At 43.6% G+C, this 22,339-nt stretch overlaps 1 long non-coding RNA gene across 1 annotated transcript; it reads left to right on the plus strand.

Moving 5' to 3' along the window:
* The first annotated feature begins 2,683 nt into the window (after positions 1-2,683).
* On the plus strand, positions 2,684-8,307 carry LOC123579734. The gene is made up of 2 exons (XR_006702926.1): positions 2,684-2,868; positions 6,705-8,307. It is a non-coding gene; the product is annotated as an uncharacterized LOC123579734 (long non-coding RNA).
* The last annotated feature ends 14,032 nt before the right edge of the window (positions 8,308-22,339 follow it).

Consider the following 22,339-nt stretch of genomic DNA (forward strand, 5'->3'; position numbering starts at 1 on the left):
GTAGCAATACCTGGGTCTTTCTTTGCTCACCTTGAGACCATGCGGCATTCTTGAACCTCTCATTTCATTGTCTTGGTGAAATCATCTACCCGTCAGCAGGATAAATCATTGGTAAGATGTTGCAATGTCACATGCCCAGAAAATTCTCAGGAAGAATGTGGTCATAAAAATAAAATCACACTGTTGGGGAAGAAAAAACAACAAGCAACAACAACAGAGACAAAAACATAAATTAATGCAATAAAACACATCTATTGGGAATGACTGGGGCAAGGCAGAGGGCTCTTTCTACATGCCGAACTGAAATGTTCTATTAAGGTTTAAGAAATCATGTTTACAGCAGATATAAATTAAATTAACTGTGAGTCCATAAAAGAGAGCAGCTGTTCTCCATCTCCAGTGATGATGGAACAAGAGGAAAGGCTGGTCAGAGGTAAGGAAGACTTTCTTCCTGGCGATGGGACCTATAACAACATTAAGGGGATAATGCGGAGACACAAGAGTGCTGTGAAGCTGTCGCCTCTGACACACATTGGGAGGGCACAGATCACATGAATTTTACATGTGCCTTGATGTCCTTTGCCCTTGACCAAGATTTCATAATAGCCCCCGATTTCTCTGTACATTCAGCTCTTCCACCGTAAATAAATGGGACTCCTTACACGGAAGCTCCAAGAATGCAAATGCACATCTCAAAGTGAAAACGATCATCTTGTCCTGGCTGCAATAGCATGGCTCAAGGCTAGGGAGCTGAGTGACTGAAGGGATCTCTGATCCCGCAGGCTTCAAGACCATGCTCAACGGCTGAGTTCACCAGACACACATAATGCCTGGGTCATTCCTATCTCTACTTGCTGGCCTGGTGCCTTCCCTAACATGCTGCATCTGTGACGGGGATCCCACGTGTCTGCTTTGCCTACCAAGCCTGCACCTTCACCTCTTGCCCCCACTCCACAGGGCTCTGGAAGCAGCAAATGGAAATGCAGATAAGGAGGAAGAAAAGTATGTGATATCTGGGAATTGTGGCAGGAATCCAGGAATGTCCTAGGGACCATATTGAATTCTGCTTTTCTGATGAGGTTTGATTCATATGAATGAACTACTTTAGGTTTTGGTCAACTCCAGTGTATTATACTGGACGATGTTCCGGAGATAATAATTTCTTAAAGTTACAAAGGCATCTTCAACTTACAAAGTTGTCTGGAGGGATTTTATGTTTGCTTTATTTTTGACTTGGTAGGTTGTTTTATTTATTTTATTTTATTTTATTTTATTTTATTTTTGTTGTTGTTGTTGAATGCTTTTAATATAGTGGTTTTTAGATTAAGCGTGTGCATGTGTGTGTGTGTGTGTGTGTGTGTGCAGTAATATATAAAAAGGATTATATACCATGACCAAGTGGAATTTATCCCATGAATGTGAGGGTGATTCAACATACAAAAAATAATTTATGTCATATGCTATATCAATATAATAAAAGACAAAAACCACGTGATTATCTCAACAGATTCAGAAAAAGTATTTGGCAAAATCTAATATCCCTTCATGATAAAACAAAACAAACAAATTAGGAATAGAATGGAAATTCCTCGGCCTGATAAGGGAATCTCCAAAGCAAACAAACCCACAGCAAATATCACAGTAATGGTTAAAGACCAAAAAACTTTCTCCCTAAGATCAAGAAGAAGACAAGAATATCTACTCTGACCACTTCTATTCTATCTTGTGTTGGAAGTTCTAGCCAGGGCAATTAGGCAATAAATAAATAAATAAATAAATAAATAACATCCAAATTGTGAAAGATGAAGCGAAATTATCTCCATTCACAGATGGCACGATCTTCTATATGGACAATCCATACATACAAATAATCTAGCAGAAGTAATAAATGAGTTTAGCAAAACTTTAGGATGCAAAATCAATAACAAAAGTCAACTGCATTTCTCTACACTAGTAATGAATAATTCATAAATTAAACACACATTCCATTTAAATTGGCATAAAAAGAAGGAAATACTTAGGCATACGTTTAATAAAAGTGGGGCAACACTCATACACTGAAAACTACAAAACATTGTTGAAAGAAATGACCAAAGACCAGAATGGACGGAAAGACATTCCAAGTTCATGAATTGGGAGGCTCAATATCGTTAAAACAAATAATTCCAAAGGAGGTCTACAGATTCAATCCTATCAAAATCCCAACTGCCTTTTTTCCTTTTTCGCAGAAATTGATCAATGGATCCTCATATGCATACAGACATGCAGACAACCCAGAATAAACAAAACGGTCTCAACTAAAGAAGAACAAAATTGGTGGAATCACCCTTCTTACTTTGAAAATTACTATACAGCTACCGCAGCTAAGACAGTGCAGTTCCGGAGTCAGGGTGTACATAGAGATCAAGGGAATAGAAAAGAGATCCCAGAAATAAATCCTTACATTTATGGTCGATTGGGATTTCAACAAGTGTATCTGTCAGGTTTTTTTCAGAAAAACGGAATCAATAGAATATATGTATGTGTGAATTAAGAGATTTATTTTTGGGGGGCACCTGGGTGGCTCAGTCAGCTAAGCATCTGACTTCAGCTCAGGTCATGATCTCACAATACGTGAATTTGAGCCTCACATCAGTCTCTCTGCTGTCAGCACAGAGCCCACTTGGGATCCTCTGTCCCTCTCTCTCTCTGCCCCTCCCTCACTCTCTTTCTCTCTCTCAAAAATAAATGCACATCTAAGAAGCAACTGGTTACCAAAACGCTTTAAAAAGAGAGAGAGAGAGATTTATTTTTGAGGAATTGGCTCATGTAATGTGGGAACTGGCAAGTCTAAAATCTGTAGGGCATGCTGGCAGGCTGGAAACTCAGGTGAGTTGATATTACTGTCTTAAGTCTGAAGGGCAGGCCCAAAGGCTGAAAACACAGGCAAGATTTCAGTGTTATTGTCTTGAGGTAGAATTCTTTCTTCTCTGGAAAACCTCCATTTTCACTGTAACGGTCTTCTACTGATTGGATGAGTCCCACCCACATTATCAAAGGTAAGATCTTGTCAACTTAAAATCAACTGACTATGTATGTTAATCACATCTACAAAATACATTCACGGCAATGTCTAGACTAGTGTTTGAAGGAATGATTGGACACCACAGCTAAGCCAAACTGACACATAAATTTAACCATCACAAGAAGGGTGCCAAGACAATTCAATAGGGAAAAGATAATCTCGTCAACAAATGGTGCTGGGGCAACTGGACATCTACACGAGAAAGTATCAAGTTGGACCTCTTCCTCATATCATATACAAAGTTTAATTCAAAATGGATCCGAGATCTAAATGTAAGAGCTGAAACTATAAAATTCTTAGAAGAAAGCCCAGGAGTACTTTGTGAATTTGAATTAGAGAACAGTTGGTTAGATATGACACCAAAGGCACAAGTGACAAAGAAAAAATTAATTGGACTTCACTAAAATAAAAACTTGGTGCTTCAAAGGACACCATCAAAAAAATGAAAAAGGCAACCCACAGCCTGGGAGAAAATACTTGCAAGTGTAAATGTCCCAGGTAACTGACAAAGGACTCGTATCTAGAATATATAAAGAACCCTTATAGCTCAATAACGCAATGACAAATAACCCAGTATAAAAATAGGCAAAGGAGTTGCATAGGTATTTCTCCAAAGAAGAGAATACAATGGGCTGAGAGCAATGCCTCTCACATTTACAAGTTATCCTTTTTTATATCCATTTACCAGTTACAATTCCCAAAATTTCTTTTTTTTTTTTTTTAAGTTTATTCATCCACCCTGAGGGAGAGAGAGAGCACAAGCAAGGGAAGGGCAGAGAGAGAGGAAGAGAGAGAATCCCAAACAGGCTCTGAACAGTGTGGAGGCCAAGGTGGGGCTCGAACCCACGAACCGTGAGATAGTGACCTGAGCGGAAGTCAAGAGTCAGATGTTCAACTGACTGAGCTACCCAGGAACCCCGACAACTCCCCAAACTTATCTTTAAATGTCGGGAGGGGCAAGGCCTGGGCTCCGTGTTGTACCGATGAGTTAATCGCTCATCCATTCTCTCAACAGATACTTCTTGAGCACCTACTGTGATTGTCAAGGTCCTCAGAGGAATCCATGTGTGTAGTTTAGAAGCTCAGGTAGGGAAGACTAAGGCACTGTCCCTACCCTCAAGGAATCCACAGAGTTGCCCTTTACACAAATAAGCAATTACCAGGAGATGTGGTAATTTTCCAGCTCTGGAAAACAATCCCTATAGCTGTGTTCTGTCCCTGTTGGGTTTTCTGACCTCTGTAAACTATAACATTTCTGAAGGCTACTCTGTACACTGTAACATTTCTGAAGGCTATTTCCTAGTGCTGCCTGCTGTATCTTTTTGTTTCTTTTCCTTCCTGAAACTAAATTCTTCCTGGGTTCTGGATTCTCAGATGGATTGCAGATGGCTGCATATATGTCACTGATTTCATTTTAGGAGCGTTTGTATTGCTTTCTGCCATTTTTAGTCATTTTGTTTTTAACATGAATAAAACAACTCCACCTGCTTCTTTCATAAGAGGGGTGTGGAAGCTTCAGAGGATCCTACTGGCGCTGAGCAGAAATGGTGGATTGCTGACCAGGGGTTCACAATTCTCTCTGCAGGGCCAGCCACGAGTCCCTAAAGACCTTCAGGTGACCTTGCAGTTCACTTAGTTACTGTGCATCTTCTGTTGATAGAGAAGAAATTACCTGGATGTTGCTGGAATTACCTGGATAATGGCTGTATTATTGAATATTTTTAGACTTGTGTCATTGTAAATCAATTAAATATCAACTTAGGTCTGGGGGCACCTGGGTGGCTCACTCGGTTAAGCATTCGACTCTCGATTTCTGCTCAGGTCATTATCTTGCGGTTTGTGGGTTCGAGCCTCTCTCTCTCTCTCTCTCTCGCAAAATAAAATATTTTTTAAAGAACATCATCCTAGGTCTGGAACTGATCTCTGGTTTGTTAATTTGTTCTTTTGTGCTTCCTTTTGTTCTTTCAATAAATGCTGTAGTAAATCCAGTCTGGACCATACTTCTTACTGGCACTGGAGAAGCAAACATATACATGAAACACAATCTCTGTCTCACTGGAAGAAGAAAAAGAAGAAGAGGAGGTCCGATGACTTCCTATGAATTAACTCACTTAATCCTCACAGCAATCCTACAAGATAGGCGAATTTTTATCCCCATTTTACAGATGAAACAACCAAGATTAAGTTCTTTGCCCAAGATCATGTCATTGCTAAGTACTTAATGGCTCTGGGGTCCATGAACTGTATCACTGTGTTAGGTTTCCTCTCTTAAAACACAGTGTTCCGTACCACAGATTCTAAAAAGCATATAAAATGAACTGTTTTGTTCATTTCTTCCACAAATACTTACTGAGCGCTAACTATGTTCTAGGCAGTTGACCAGCCTAGGGGGGATAAAAGGTAGCAAGAAAGACATGTGGTTCTATCCTTGAGAAGCTGACGGTCTCAAAGCAAATAAATCCAAGGACGCCAACCAATTCAAACGTTATAAACCAATTCAATTCCTCCAACCTGGGATGGAGGGAAACAGCAGGGGAATTTTCTCTAGATGTGGTGGACAGGAAGGTCTGCCTGACACGTTAGCTAAGACCTGAAGGAAGAGATGGAGCTGAGCTGAAGGCGAGAGCATCTGGGATGGGGAATGGGTGGTTCTGAGCCACTGAAAGCAGGGAGAAGAACAGCGAGAGGTGAGTTGGAGAGGTGGGGATCCGGCCATGCGGGGCCTCAGGGGTGATTGTGAGTAGTTGTGATTTCATGCTGAAGGCAGCGGAGAGCCAGAAGAGCTTTAAGTGGGAGCGTAACGAATGGTGTGACCTGATCTCTTTTTAGAAAGCACTTCTGCTTCATGGGGATGGATTACAAGAAGCAGAGACCTTGTGGAGAGACCCAGTAAGAGACTCCTGGAACATTCCAGGTGGTAATGAGTTCACTCTGGAGGGGGCAGCGTAGATGAAAAGTAGGTGAATTTGAGATATGCTGTGCTGGTGGAATCAACAAACGTGATAATAAATTGGATACGGAAGAGTGGAAGGAGCTACAAGGGAACATGAAGAGTCAAGGATGAGTCCTAAAGCTTTGGCGAGGACTGTGGTTCCATTTCCTGAGATAAGACAGTGTGGGTGTGCGTGTGTGTGTTGGGTGAGAGGGAGAGTTACAGAGAGATGCAGTCCAGTCTTGTGCTTCAGATCCGTGATGTCATCACATCTCAGGCTCCTTCCATCCTCCTGCTTTGCCATCTAGTGTGTGGCTTGCATTCTCATGGTCCCAAGACGGCTGCAATCCTTCCAGCCCATATCCATGTTTGCAACAGGAAGATGAAAAAGGAAGCAACATGGAAGAAAGTAGTGATCCTTCTCTGAAAAAAGAAAACTTTCCTTGAAATCCCCCCACAGACTTCTGCTTATATCTCCTTGGCCAAAATTCTGTCCCAAGGCTAGCCTTTGTTGCAAGGGACGCTGGGAAACGCGGCTTTATAATGGAGTGAGGTAAGTCTCTGCCACAATCAGGGTTCTCTGATTAGGGTGACAGGGAGAATGGATATTGGGTAGACAGCCAACAGTGTCTGATAGACCATCCTCTGCCTTAGTTAACCTGTGAATCTGAGTAGCCTGAAGGACAATATATTTTTTAATTTACTCAGGTCTCCATTCTTCGTGAGTGAGCAAACTGCATCACGAGTGCTGGCAAACCCGGGGCTGTCCTATTTCTGATGATAAAGAATCTTCCATTTGTGAAAAGGAAAGACCAGCCTTCTGTCATCGACCTCCTTGCCACCTCCCAAGAGCACCCCTCAGTCCCAGCACTTCTCTCTTTTTCAAGTGACCGTGTCACACAGAAGCATTGCCATCAGGCTTGGTATTCTGCCACCAAGCTCATACCAAATATCCTGAGAGGTTGGCTTAGTCCAATTGAGTGCAACTTCTTTTATCTTACACACTGCCTCGTGATTCTTGGAAGGGAAGCGATACCAGATTTAGCTCTGGGAGAGTCTCCTCATCAGGGTCCCCAGGACAGTCTAGGTGACCCAGGTGTGTGAGCCAGCCATCCCCAGTATGTGTCTCTGGGATGCTGAAGCCTTTATTCTCTGTGCATTGTAGGGCCCCTCTACCTGAGCCGAGAAGAGAATTCCCTGGCAGAAAACAGAGGCCCGTCTAGAAGCTGTGGCCCATTAGCCTTGTACAAAGATAGACTGTGCTCTGCTGTAATCTAATCTGGAAGCGTTTAATACATTTGCAGCACACGTGCCAGCTACTTAGGAGGAGGGATGGGCAGTTTTTTTCTCTAAAAGAGAAACTTCAAGCTGACTATAAATCAGCCTTCTCAATATGCCCATCATACCTGACACTGAAAAGAGTCTTCAGTGAGGGGAATCATGGTCTCTGGGGAAGAACCTTGGCCAACAACGAAGAGAAAGAGAAGGAAGAGACCAAAAAAAAAAAAAAAAGGAAGGAGAGGCTCTCATTGTGTTGAATCAGAAACCACTTTTTCTCTGGAAGAAATTCAGCAAGTGAGTGTCTTGTCAACTTACTCGAGTGAAAACAGGGGCAATTAAGACAGGATAAACCATCCCCAAACGCTCAAGTTTGGGATTCGTTGAACATCTCAAGCTATTTTCCAAATGTTTGGGGTTTGGCACAGTCCGGGCTCATGGTTGGGAAGTTTTCCTGAAGATCTGTCTGAATGGCCCTATTTTTATTCCATCCCCTTGCAGTTAGTATCCGGCTAACTCATTCGTTCCATGTTTTGTACTGGCTACACGTTGGATATCTTCAGACCCTACACGCGTCCGTTCCCCTTCATGTGGTTCACCGAAATCTCAGGATATCGTCTTCCTGCCATTTGCGTCTCTTTGTCCACCATCCTCGGGGATTGGGAGATGGCAGCAAGGACAGAAACAGGCCCACGTCACGTGCAGCCATGCACAAGGATCCCGAAAACGTTTCTCAAAGCCTCAGGAGGTGGAAGAGCTGACTGCACAGTTTTGAAAAGACTGCATACGGAGAGGGATTGAACTTATTCTCTCTGGCCCCAGAGGGGTGGAACTAGGACCAGAGACATCTGTGGGCTCACTACAAGAAGGAACTTCTCATTTCAGAGCAGTCAGAAGGACAAAGAGCTGTGTTGTCTTCGGCAGAAGACGTGGGTCTCCATCCGAGGTTCGTAATGGTCTTCCGTTAATTTTTGGAGACTGAAAAATGTATCAATAAAGGTATTCAACGATAGATAATGGTTGGATCGAACGACCTTAAAGTGCCTTTCTTTTTTTTTTTAACACAGTTTTAATGACTGCATGTTAATCTTTATTTATTTTTGAGAGAGAGATACAGCGTGTGAGCAGGGGAAGAGCAGAGAGAGAGGGAGACACAGAATCTGAAGCAGGCTCCAGGCTCTGAGCTGTCAGCACAGAGCCTGATGCGGGGCTCGAACTCACAGACCGCAAGATCATGACCTGAGCCAAAGTCGGGCACTCAACCGACTGAGCCACCTAGGCGCCCCTAAAGTGCCTTTCTTTAAGGGTTGGGCACTGTCTATGCAACACGCAGCAGAGTGCCTGGTATGTAAAAGGTTCTCAGTAATTACTTGTCGAAAGAACCAATGGGTAATTGGATGAAAACTGACACAGCTTGGACAGTTCCAAGCATTGCAACACCCTCGAGAAACTGGGGTAGGTAGTAAGGAAGCTCTGAAAGTATCAACCATGGCCATCCTGGTCTCTTCGCAGAGCCATTCTTTGCTGCCTCTGAGAGGCAATACCTAGAGTTTAAAGAAGACCACCTTCCAGACTCTACTTTCTTCTTCGGCAGTTCCCCAAGCCTCAGGGTGACATTGTTCTTGTGCTGCCACATGAAGTGGCCTCTGAACCTGCAGCTGAGAATGTGTGGGAAATGGGATGCTCTTAGCTCGATTATTAGAATATGACACCCATATTCTTCATGTTTGCCCCTCTGTGATTAGCCAGATAATTAAGGAAAATCGTGCCATGTTACAGAGCCCTTTTATGAGAGCTGTGGGATAGGAGTTAAACTCAGGCCACCCCTGTTCATTTATTCGACAACCACATGTGAAGTCCTGCTCATTGCCAGCCCTGTGTGCCCTGGAAAAGGAGGAGATGGCAGGTGTGGAGGGCACCACTGGGGAGGCAGCCTGTCAGGGCAAGTAAGGTGGCGCATCCCCCTCCCGTCAGGTAGTTGAAACATAACAAGCCTTGACATTCCAGGAGGTAATAACTACGTATTCAGCTTTTGTAGCTCAAATCATCCTGGCTTTAGTGTCGAGTCCGAGGCAAAACAGAGACATTCAAGAGCCAGATGCGTGGAGTGCAGGCAGAGGCACTTGCATTGATAAAGCATCTGTGTTTATCGGGATTAGCTAGCATTAAAATCTCGGTTAGTAGTCACTAAAATTCAACAGAGTGGGAATTTGTATACCCATTTCACAGGTGAGGAAACAGGATTGGGAAAGCGAAATGGGTTGCCCAAAATCACACCGCAAATATTAGCAGAGTCAGGATGTAAGTTGTCATTACTGTTTGCCCTGGACGCAAGAAAGCACCTTTTGTTCCCTGAGGCTGTCACACATAGATAAGAAAAGTCAAGTCGTGGAGTGAGGCTGAGTCAGCTGTATCCCAATGCATGCCAGCAGGAGCAGGAGAGGAAATACTGTCCGCAAAAGGAGCATTGTGGATCTGAGTTTGTGAACAATTACTTGTTTTTGGAGGTCTTAGCCCATTTCTAACCACTTCACAAAGCGGCTTCCCACCTCTTTATTTGGGTTTCTGAGACTCGACTAACTTTGTATGTGCAGCCAGTCTGTCATTCCCGCAAATACAACTTCACAGAATAAGAGTAATTCTTCACGGTCAGAAGATGATCTCCAGCCCAGATCCACTGCTTAAAAGCCACATGATGTTGGCCAGTGAACCTCACCTTTGAAGGTCAGTTTCCTCGAGTGTCAGATGAGGGTGGGCGTGACCTCAAAGAACGGGCACAGGACCAAAAAAGGAAAAGTGCATGAAGACATTTTGTCACATGGAAAATGCTAGTCAGATGAATGTAGTTATAATTATTTTAGTTCTTCTCTATGGGAACCAAAACACCTTCGGTTTGAAATGGTGGGGGGGGGGGGAGGAATAAGAAAACCCCGAGTCAAATAGATTTAATAACCTTGCCTGAGTTAATTTTTAAAAAAACGGATAATTTTTTATATTTTGCAAAACTGGGAATTTCAAACTGGGTCTCGTGATTTCTAATTGAGCTTGAAGGCCGCTTCCTAAAATAAGAACTGGCTCCTTCATCCACTGGCTCCAGCTACATTATGCATCTCAAAACAATCGGCCCCTAGTTCCAGAAAGTAGAGAACAAAAAAAAAAAAAAAAAAAAATCTATAGCAGCTTCCAGTTTTTCTTGGATTCTTTGTTTCTTTTTAAACATTTTTTAATGTTTATTCATTTTTGAGAGAGAGGGGGAGATAGAGTGTGAGTGGGGGTCGGGGGGGGGGTGGGAGGTCAGATAGAGGGAGACACGGAATCCAAAGCAGTCTCCAGGCTCCGAGCTGTCAGCACAGAGCCCAACGCAGGGCTCGAACTCGTGAACTGAGAGATCGTGACCTGAGCCAAAGTCGGATGCTTCACCAACTGAGCCACCCAGGCACCCCTTCTTGAATTATGTCTGCAGGATCTTGATATTTCTTTTATGAATACAGCTTCACATTTATTTTATTTTATTTTTTAAAATTTATTTATTTATTTTTCAATAGACAGAAAGCACAAGCCAGGGGAGGGGCAGAGGGAGAGAGAGAGAGAGAGAGAGAGAGAGAGAGAGAGAGAGAATCCTAAGCAGGCTCTGTGGCTCAAACTCACGAAAGATGAGATTATAACCTGAGCTAAAATCAAGAGTCGGATGCTTACCTGACTGAGCCACGCAGGCGCCCAGATTATAGCTTCAGAATTACACAAAGCTTAATCCAGTGAGGGCTGCCACCACCCAGAAGTTGGGGCAGGGAGAGGAAAAAGAAAGCCAATGGTGATGCCAATCCCACACTCTCCTTTCTTTCCAATGAGTAATAAAGTATATGAGTGAGGGTCTCGGTTAATGAACTGGGATTTGCCTTGCATGGGGAAAACACAAAAGATTGGCCAGGGTAGGGCGATGCCTCTACCCCATGAGCACCTCTGGGGAGGAGAGAGGTGACCCGTGAGCACCGTGGCAGCTTCTGGGGCTCTGCAGAGGGCTATAAGGAACTGACTTTTTTTGTTTCTTGGTGTTTCACACAGATGGGGGCTGAGAAGTTAATCATGTCAACTCTCATCTGACAATGACCTAAGAGTGGTTTGACAGTAAATAAACAAATTCAACATGCTCTAACTGTTGATAGAGAAAACAGCAAATATGGTAACTATAATCTGCCTAGTAGGTTTACACTAAATATTTTGTTTACATTAATTTATTTGAAAAACAAGGCAGGGACGCCTGTGTGGCTCAGTCAGTTAAGCGGCTCAGGTCATGATCTCGCGGTCCGTGAGTTCGAGCCCGCGTCGGGCTCTGTGCTGACAGCTCAGAGCCTGGAGCCTGTTTCAGATTCTGTGTCTCCCTCTCTCTGACCCTCCCCCATTCATGCTCTGTCTCTCTCTGTCTCAAAAATAAATAAACGTTAAAAAAAAGTTTTAAAATTTAATAAAAAAAAAATAAAAAACAAGGCAGCCAGTATACAAAATTTGAATCAATAATAATAATAAACTTGGGCCATCAGACTCAAAATATGTCCACTTGCTCTACAGCCATAAAACTACTGTTTATATTTAATTCATCTTTCTTTATCATGAAGGTACATTTGCAAGTATTTCGTGGATAGCGTTTTTGTTTGTTTGTTTGTTTTTTACTTTGAGACTCCAAAGCATTTTTGACCATAGTATTTTGTTTTCATAATTTACGTTAATACAGTGCCATACTTCAGAATTATTTAAGTTTGCTTTTCTGGGGGCCCCTATAATGCCCATTGTTTCTCCCTTCTTGAAATGTTGTTGGCCGAATGAGTGACCATGTCCATGAACCCATCACGAATATCTTTTACGTCCACCGGGCTGTGACATAAAGTGGGAAGGTGCACAAGGAGAAACTCTGATTTGGGAGTCCACTTCCTGCTGCTAGGACCTGACAGCAGGAAGATCGTCAGTGGTGCTGGGAAGTGTGGGAAGGAGAAGCAGAAAAGACTGAGATCAAGATACAGAAATCTCGTCGCTGCCTCCCAGCTGGAGTTTCCAGAGAGATGGAGAAGAAGATTAGCAGCTTTGCAGCCCTCTGGAGAAGCTGCCAAGGCCAGGTCCACATGTCAGAGAAGGTGGGCAGTCGTAGCAAGAGGGCTTTGTTTCTGGGAGTTGAGAGGGAAGTTCTTTAGTTACCCACCGTTAGAGCTGAAGATCCTTCCCCTGGGCACCCTTGCCCCACAGCCTTTCACGTACTGCCCCTCTGGAGCTCCCCACCCATGGCCCTCCTCAAACTCTCCTCTCTCACCTCAAGCCTAATACTACTCCCCCCTGCTAATCCTTCATAAAGAATCGTGCCCATCCGGGCTCCTAACGACCCATGAGAATAACCGCAAAGGAGCATGAGGGTCAGGAAAAGTCAACTGGCTCAATCACAGCTCTTCCAGAGTCCCTTGTAGTGCTCTACATGGCATGGACACATTCAACATGGAGGAGAGTGAAGGGAAGGAGAAGACAGTGTCCACTTTTCAGTGTTCATTATCAGTGATGATGGTGAGGAACACAAATTGAGACCCCCCTTCTAATTTTTAACTCTTGCAGAGTACTCAAATGTCACCACCATCACCACCATCACCATCACTATCATCATCATAGTTCATGTTTGCTGAGTATTTATTACATGCTGTACAATATTTTAAGATCTTGTTACAAATCCTCATAACTCATAACGCGTCTGTATGGGAGATACTGTCATCCCCGTTTTACAGATGAGGAGAGGGACACGCTGAGCTCAGGTCACTGGCCCAGCCGGTCAGTAGGGCAGGCAGGACCCCAAATCCCAGGTAGTCTGACTCAAGAGTTCACAGCTCCAATGTTACATTTTACTGCCTTTCACAAAATACAAACTGATTGTGGATATCTGATTCTATTTTTGCATAAAGTTTTAAAACTTTTTTTTTATTGTATGTAATACCCAGTAGAGCTAAGACTTTCTTATTATTGTTATTATTATTATCATTGTTTTAGCAATTTTAGATATGATACCAATCCCTCTTTGGAGCAAACTTTCTCTATTTGGAGGGAAATAACCAGAAAGGGCTCTTTGGTTACATAGATATAAAACATGTGCTCATGTTTGCTTGGAGAAAAGTGAAGTTAGCATAAACCCGGACACAGAGGCTACAGCCCATCCTATTAAGTTCTGTTTTGTAATATAAATGCAACGTGTTTTTAGGACGGCCATATCCTTACAGAATTAGAGAAGTTTTTTGGTTTCTTAATACAGACAGGAACTAACTGCATGGTTGGAACAGCCCACACAGTGTTGTTAAAGACTAGATAACCCAGAATTTGGAAGGCAGAGCTCACTCTCTGGGTAGTGGTGGGAATTTCCCCCTGAAGGAGGTGGATGTTTTACTGTCTGTCATTCTGTGCTCGGAAGGGAGCAGGAGAGGGGAGAGGCCTGGAGATGCTTGGTGGGGCCTGAGCTTCTGGGGACAAGGCAGAGAGTTGCGGGTGGGAAAGCGGGAAGTCAGAGGCTGGGGATTGACCTGTGAGCCCTCACTGCAACTCTTTGTGGTACTCACTATGCTACTGTCTGTTATTCTTGGACCATCCCTAGGCTTTCAGTTAAACTCCAGGGCCTGGTCTTAACTGTGCTTTGGGCATTTGAAAAGCAGACCAGTGCTCACAATAGGAGGCAGATTTGGCTACCAGTGCTCTGGAAAAACACGTGGCTGCATGGGGAGGGCTGGGGGCCGTGCATGGACATGTCAGCATGCCTCTTGGAGTTCTAGAACTTACAGCAGGAGAGGCACCCAGTAGGAGAAAGGATAACCCATTTGAGAGAAAAAAGAGGTTTGGTCGACCAGAGTTGGGTATTAAAGGACATTCAGTCACAGTTTAAAGAAGTCTGAGAATAAATCTAAGTTATATTGAAACAATTTTCACTCTGAACAATAGCAGCGAAACCAGCTTGATACATAGTAGAAGATGTGATGCTTCATTTTGATAATCAAGTGTTTGTGAAACCTTAGAGACACATTTATAAGGAAACAAAATTCTTAAGGATCCTCAGTGTTATTTGTATCATAATATTACTTAAATATAGAAAAATATAAAACTAGGTTAAAAGCCCTTATCCTTGTGGTTCTTAGCCAACCATAAAACCAAAATAAAGTTCAAAGTTAATACAAACAAAATCACAAACGCGCACTCTTATTAACAATAGAAAGTTAATGTAATTTGTCATTTGTTGAAACTGACTGACCAACATGGTTGAAGAGGAGAAAGGAGCTGGATTAGTTCAGTTCTACATTTTGTCTGTGGCCAGCTAACGCAGAGAGAGTACTATTCCGGTAAGTGAAGTATTTTTAAAAATCGCAAAATTCCAAAGCTTTCTTTTCTAGTTCGGGATACGCAAAACCAAATTTAACAATAATAATGATAATAATTCTGCTAGTGTGCAATCCTCAAATGCCAATTTTGATGATCTACCACTTGATAGCTTCATAAAACTGCCTTATATGCTCAAAGATGAGGCTACATTTGTAGCATTTTTGAAACCTGCATTTCATGGGAATGTAATACAACGACGGTGTCAATCAGAAACAGAACATTTTCCATTGTGCATTTCCTCCTCACCAACTGCAAGCTGGTATGAACAAAGAGGCCGCTGGTAATATATCTGCTCACTACCTACGTGAATGCGCCGCTCCTGGCTCAGCTCTGGTTCAGCATGCCTACACCCTCATGGGAGTGTGCTGGTGCAATTCCCCCTCCCCACCCTCTTTTTTCCATTGCAAAACCTTCATTCAAACCGTGTGCTTTGTCATTGTCCTCTGTGTGATGCAAATACGAACAGAAAACAAAATCCCAAAGGCAAGCACTGAACATAGTAGTACTCATTATTATGTGGTTGTTACGGACTAAATGTTTGTGTCTTCCCCCCAAATCCATACCTTTAACCTCTAACCCCCAGGGTGACCGTATTTAGAGGTGAATTGGGCTTAGATGAGGTCGTGAAAGGGAGGCCTCCGTGATGGGATTACTGTCCTTACAAGAAGAGAAAAGGCCAGAGTTCTGTCTCCAAGTGAAGACACAGAGAGAAGTGGCCATCTGCAAGCCACTGGGAGGGCTCTCGCCAGTAACTGAATTAGCTAACACCTTGATCTTGGACTTCCCAGTCAGACGGTGGTCATCCAGATGATAAAGTAGAGATTTGATTTTTTTTTTTAAGATTATCACCAAAATGATACTCTCCCTCCCCCCAGATAAATTCTTGGGCAGAATACAGACAACCTCAGGAATATATCCACAGACTCTAGCCTGAGAATCAGCAGGGTGCTTAGACTTCCCAGGCAGCTCCAGCTTGGATGTAAGAACAGGACAATCATAACAGCCATGGATAAGAGCCTTCTCTGGGAGAATTCTAGACCCCCTCAAACTCCTTCAAAATAATTCTGGGTGTCCCTGGATGTATCTCAAGCTCTGAAAATGAGTTCTCACAGCCACCATGTAGTGTCAGCCATATTCCCTCCCCCCTCCCCACCCCCCTGCACCCTCCCCCCCCCCCCCCCCCCACCGTTTGCTTGACAACACCTCTGGTCACTGCTGAGAAAGAAAAACATACGTTCTGTCCCTTGATGCCCATTAAGGCCACCACCCCAGCTGTTTCTGCTTAGCAAGGGTCCCACTGCCCTAGTCCGCCACCGTTGCAACGTCAGTGCCCAACTCAGGGCCAGAGTGCAGGTGGCAAAGCCAAGGGCACCAATGGGACACGAAGGTGTGTCTGCAGTTGTTGCTATTGGAGCTGCTGATGCCTTGGCTTTGGTGCATCCCATGGGAGTTTATGCAGCGACCACCTTCCTGGTCAGTCCAGGGCTCAGGCTAGAAGCCAGGTCGGGTAAAACTTTATTTCAAATCACTGCTCCCTTCTTACATACCCGTACTGTTCTTGAACCAAACTGGGACACTGCAACTCTGTTATCTTTAGGCATTTTTTCTTCTCGGCCTCGGGAGACATATCTAGAAAGAAGTTGCTGTAGCCAAAGTCAAAGAAGTTACTGCCTGTGTTCTCTTCTAGGATTTTTATGGGTTCAGGTCCCACATTGAGGTCTTTCATCCATTTTGAATGTATTTTCGTGTATGGTGTAAAGAAGTGGTCCAGTCTCATTCTTTTGCACGTTGCTGTCCAGTTTTCCTAACACCATTTGTTGAAGAGACTGTCTTTTTCCCATGGGCTATTCTTTCTTTCTTTGTCAAAGATTAATTGTGGGCTCATTTCTGAGTTTTCTCTTCTACTCTATTGATCTATGTGTCTATTTTTGTGCCAGTGCCATACTGTTTTGGTTACTACAGCTTTGTAATATAACTTGAAGTCTGAAATTGTGATGCCTCAGCTTTGCTTTTCTTTTTCAAGATTGCTTTGGCTTCTCCAGCCAAAACATTTGTGGTTCCATACGAATTTTAGAATTGTTTGCTCTAGCTCTGTGAAAAGTGTTGTTGGTAAACAAAATACATTTTTTTAATGGTGATCATCTTCTGATCTGTTGCCTCCCTATACCTGAATAAAATTAAAAACCCAGGTACATTTTAAAACAACTGGGAACCTGCTATGGTTGGAGAGCAGGATGATGAACTCCTAAGAACAGAGACCTGGTTTTAGTTGTCTTCAAATACCTCAAAAAGTGGTATCTGTGTTCCCTCCCTTTTATTTTCCTGCTTCTCTGCATCACTGGTAAACTTTGCTTGGATGCCAGACATTGTGAGCTTATCTCGGTGGGTGGTGGATATTTTTGTATTCCTATAAATATTCTTCAACTTTGTTCTGGGACACGGTTGAGTTGGCTGAAAACAGATCCTTTCATTTTTTGCTTTGAAGAGTTTTTAGGCAGGACCAGAACAACATTTAGTATAGAGAGAATTTTCAGCCACTCTTGAGGTAAGACCCTTCTGAGCACTCTACCCAATGCCCTGTGAATTATTAGGTTTTTCAGCCTGGCTGGTAGAAATAGGCATGAGCTTGTTGTAAGCGTGCCTACGGTTCCTTCTAATCCTTTCAGGTGGTTCTTTCCCCAGCTTTGGGTAGCCTCCCCACCACACATGCTGATCAATACCCTGCTGAGTGGAGAGGGGCCCTCCATGGATATCTGTGGTTCTCTCTATAGTACTCAACAGTACCCTGCCCTGTGGCTTTCAGTCTCCCAGCCTCTCAACTCTGTCTCCTCAACTCAGGGAGTCCATTGGGCTCCTCCCAGGGTCCCCTCTCTGGGATTTGGCCCAGAAACGCCCTCAAGGTGATCACAGGGACAAGTATAAGGCTCACCTTGTTTGTTTCCCTTCTGGTAGGGGTCACTAACCACTATCTGATGTTCAGCATCTTGAAAAACATTCTTTCATTGAACTTATCAGATACGTTTCTTTCTTTTCTTTTCTTTTTTTTTTTTTTTCAGGAAGGCCAGCAATTTCAGTCCCTATTGCACCATCTTGGCCAGCAGTAAATCCCCAAAGTGTTTCAGAAAGTAGTTATAGCAATCTACACGGACAACCACTCGGGTGTAGGTGCTGCTGTCCTCTACCTTCTCACAAACCCTTGCTATTTTCAGACTTTCTCATTGTTTTCAGGATTCAACTAGTTCACATAAGGGACTTAACACAATTCCCACAAAAAGATCTAAAATTTAAAGGAGAGAGGACAATATTTAATTCAAGGAATGAATCTCAGGGAGCCTAGGTGGCTCATTCGGTTAAGCTACTGACCCTTGATTTCGGCTCAGGTCATGATTTCATGGGTTAGTGAGTTCAAGCCCGTGTGGGGCTCTGTGATAACAGCTCCAGATCCTGCTTGGGATTCTCTCTCTCACTCACTCTCTCTCTCTCTCTCTCTCTCTTTCTCTCTTTCTGCCCCTCCCCTGCTTGAACTCTCTCTCAAAATAAAGAAACATTTTTTTTAAAAAAAACTTAAGGAATAGGGGCGCCTGGGTGGCGCAGTCGGTTAAGCGTCCGACTTCAGCCAGGTCACGATCTCGCGGTCCGTGAGTTCGAGCCCCGTGTCAGGCTCTGGGCTGATGGCTCAGAGCCTGGAGCCTGTTTCCGATTCTGTGTCTCCCTCTCTCTCTGCCCCTCCCCCGTTCATGCTCTGTCTCTCTCTGTCTCAAAAATAAATACACGTTGAAAAAAAATTAAAAAAAAAAAACTTAAGGAATAAATCTCTAATCATGAAATTGCAGGCAGGAGCGCATTAAGTGAGGGCATGCCAGCACCAGAGGAACTGAGTCCAATACTTTTTCCCGTCAAATGTTTCTATTTGTTTATTTAAGGAAAGCAAAGTTGTTAACTCATGAAAGCTAATAGTTCTGTGAAATGGAGGTAACATTTAATGCCTATACTATAAATCAGAGAATCTTGGAAGCATTTGATTCCATGAACGGAGAGAACCCTAGATACTCTGGACAAAAGCTTCCTAGTGAAAGTCCAGAAAAAGACACAGAGATTAAGTGTACATATGCATGCACAGGATAGCCAGGGTCAGAGGGCCAGCATCAGATGCCCACTTTGGTCACTCTGTGAAACCCCTGCCTCCCTGGGGACCGTGTTGCTACTGTTCAAAGCACTTATAATTGTTTCTTTGAAAATGGCCATACTCTCCAGAGAAGCTCTCAAGGAAGGAATCTAATTATTGTGAAGTTATTGAATTCTATAGGTAACTTCTCGGGGTAGACAGAGCCTTTATTTCATTTTAAGAAAGAGTGTTTGGAATTACTCAAAATGGGCTGTTTTGTCCCTCCCACATGGTTTGGAAGGAGAAGCGGGGGAATTCTTCAATTCCTCCTCTACACCTGGCCCTCATCAAACTTCGCAAACTCCCAACACTGTGTGGAAGCCTTTGGCTTAAGGGGGGGGGGGGGGGGGAGGGAGAAGGCAAAGCTCGAGTAGTGAGCCTACTCATTAAACTGTACAAATGTCTCCATAATCTTCATTTTATTTAATTTTTAGTCTTTCTGCATCCATAGTCCTCATTCTGAAATAACATTTGTTTTGTGGTTGCTGACGAATGTGATGAACCGGTCCAAAATCTGCATTCCACAGTTCTTTACAACAGACCAAAATAGCATTCTTGTTCACGCTAGGATACTCCAATGTTGGCACGCTTCCTGGCCAACTAGCAGAGGGCTAACGGAAAGTAGTTGATTCCTTAGTGCTAGCACATCCTCTGTAGAGTTACAACATCGTTTCCTCCGAGCAAGAAACAAAGCTGTTTCTTTCAACGCTTTCTGCTACCTTCTCCCTTAGTCTAACAACAAGGGTGCATTTCCACAAGAAATGCGAGACAAGGGTCATCACAGCGTTCGTTTCTGGAAATAAAATGGTCTCACGTCCTCGTAAATGTGAGTTCCAGGAGTTCACTGGCGAAAATTAAGTAAATGTTTTCCATCAAAGAACTTTATTTTGGAGGCTGTAAAATTCAAACGGCCAACAAGCCTTCCACATAACAAGCCAAATTGTGAGTTTCTCAGATTTTGTTTTAAAAGAATGGTAATCTGTATCTCTTGTGGACTCCTCAAGAAACATTTGTAGCAGAAAGAGGCAGTTCAAACTTTGCTGGAAAGTGTCGGAGTTTTGTTGCCCACTTCAGACCCATGAGACTAGAGGAAACAAAGGGCCCAGGGGAGTTGTTTAAACAACTATTAGTTCCTATTCAAGATCCTCCCATATCCAAAACCAAGACAAGATCTTGAAGACGAAGCTTCTAATCATGGCATTTCCTTTCTCCATGAGCATTCGGCGCATTTCACACTTGACCCCAGAGCCCCCTCTTAGGGTAAAACCATTCATTCAAAAATCTAAAAGAAGCAATCTTATCAGCTGGATCCAGAAGCTCTGATAGTATTGCTGGCCTCACAGCTGCTGGAAGGAAACTTCAGGATCACTTTCAAGGTACCCTCCCTTCCTGCCCCGTCTGACAAGCAGTGATGGGACCTTACAAATGTCTCTGGCCATTCTTACTTGAGCCGTTCTTCAGGCCCTATCATCACTTGTGTGACTATAAGCCCCCGTGGGGGTGTCCCCGCCTCCTGTCTCTTTTCATTCCCAGCAGTGTTGCCAGATGGACCCTGCAGAGACACAAACAGCCTGGCTCATTTCTGCACATTGGGGTCTCCCCCTTTGTCCTGTGGCTTGGCTTTTAGACGGGCCTTTTGTAGAGAGCCCCAGGGGCTAAGCAGGGTGAGCCCCGAAGCCCTCCCTCCACCTTAAAAGAGCTGCTTCTCATCTATCTCTTTTGAATTTTGGAGTTCAGATGAAAGAATTCATTGAAAAGGAAGCTTGTTTCTTAAAACAAACGAACAAACAAAAAACCCTTACAAACCACTGGCCACAGAACAGCCCATCTTACCCAGGAGCCTCGTCTCCTGCTCCTTCCCCGGTGCCCTACAGCGCCAAGCCCTCCTCATGGGCATATCCCCTGCTGTTTCGGCGCTCTCGCATACCTTGTTGGAACGCCTTTCTGACTTTACCTGCCCCGCTGAAGGACACCTCAGCAACCTTGAAGGCACAGCCTGTTACTTCGTCACTGACCCTTCTTCACTTCCAAGTCAATTATCGCCATCCTCAAACTCCCAATGGGACCTTCGGCCTTACATTGGCACTTCATCTGCCTTTCTTCCTGGGACCCCGTCTCATTGATCCGCAAATCCCTGGCACTGAGCACAGCTTTCTTGGCACGTGGTAGGCATTCTCAAGTTCGCGGACACCCTCGTGTTGTGTAAACCCAAACCCTTCCCCTGTCGCTTGTATTAATGCCTGTGTATGAGAGCTTCTAAATTCAACCCTTAAGAACAGATCACCAAATAAACATACAAAATCCACTTACCATATACCCAGAAAAGAACCTTGGAGGAGGGGGGAAATGTGGGAGTGACCGAACAAAACAGAATCGCAGCGGATGAACCAAACCCATACAAGTTGGCAGTTTTGCGGAGATCTATAATTTGGTCACCTTTGGAAACTCCCAGGAGCTTGTAAGCACCCGAGTGAGCTGGTTTTGGAGGATGAGAATGACATCTGACTTTATTTTATGTACAGTACCGTCTCACTAATTCAGAAGACAAGGAGGACAACAGTTTGAATTAATGAAATCCTGTTTCACAGGATGCTTTTAACGTAATTTTTTTTTTTCACACTCTAGACTTAGTTTAATACAAGCACAGGAGCCTGTGACATGGACACATTCATCATATGCAAATCAAATTGTTAATCACTTGAGAAAAGTTTGGTCTGCTGTTTGTTTGTATCATTGATTCCATTACACACATTACTTTTCGAAGACAGACCGAAGGGAAACTTCATGACACTTGTTCAGATGACCACAGTTCTGAACGAGGTTCATAGGAATTAAAAGGATGTCAACGTAATTGTCATTTTCCAGCAAATATGCATTGACACGTAGTATTCCCAAGGCTGGAATGAAGAGCTGGGCTCAGAAGAGCTGCTCTGTACTTACTTCACGTTTCCAAATTATTTTCATGGTGAATTTAGCCAGTTTTCCATGGCTCGCGAAACTTCAGGCTGGCTTGGGTTTCCCGCTTCCTTCTTTGGCAAGACTGCACCAAACCTTTTCAAGAGATGTGTTCTTACTTAGAGGAAAGGAAATATCGGATCCAAGCCATTTTACACGCACCAGATGCCAAGCACCAAACAAAGCAGCTCAGCTTTTCAAAGATTTGATATCGTAACTATAGCCACTTGAGTAAAAGCTCAGTCCAGAATAGCCAAGTTAAATAAGGCAGAAGTAGGGCTAAATTGATCTTCACGTCTAGTGTTCATAAATCTGCATGAAGAAGTTTCGAATCAAAGAAAATAAATTACAAATGTGTAATACTGGCTCACGCCCAGTGGATTTGCATGTTTCGGAGGAGAAACACGTGTCTTGGGGTTGCTGTGGGGACTGTCTTTTCTCAGTGCAGGATGAATTTGGAGCTGATTATGGAAACGGAATCAAGAAAATCCTGGGATTCTAGAAGACAGCACCTTGGGAGATCACCCACCTGGAATCCTTGCCTCCAAGGAGGAGG

This window comes from Leopardus geoffroyi, chromosome A3 (genome assembly GCF_018350155.1).
Source record: "Leopardus geoffroyi isolate Oge1 chromosome A3, O.geoffroyi_Oge1_pat1.0, whole genome shotgun sequence".
In the NCBI taxonomy this organism is placed as follows: Eukaryota; Metazoa; Chordata; class Mammalia; order Carnivora; family Felidae; genus Leopardus; species Leopardus geoffroyi.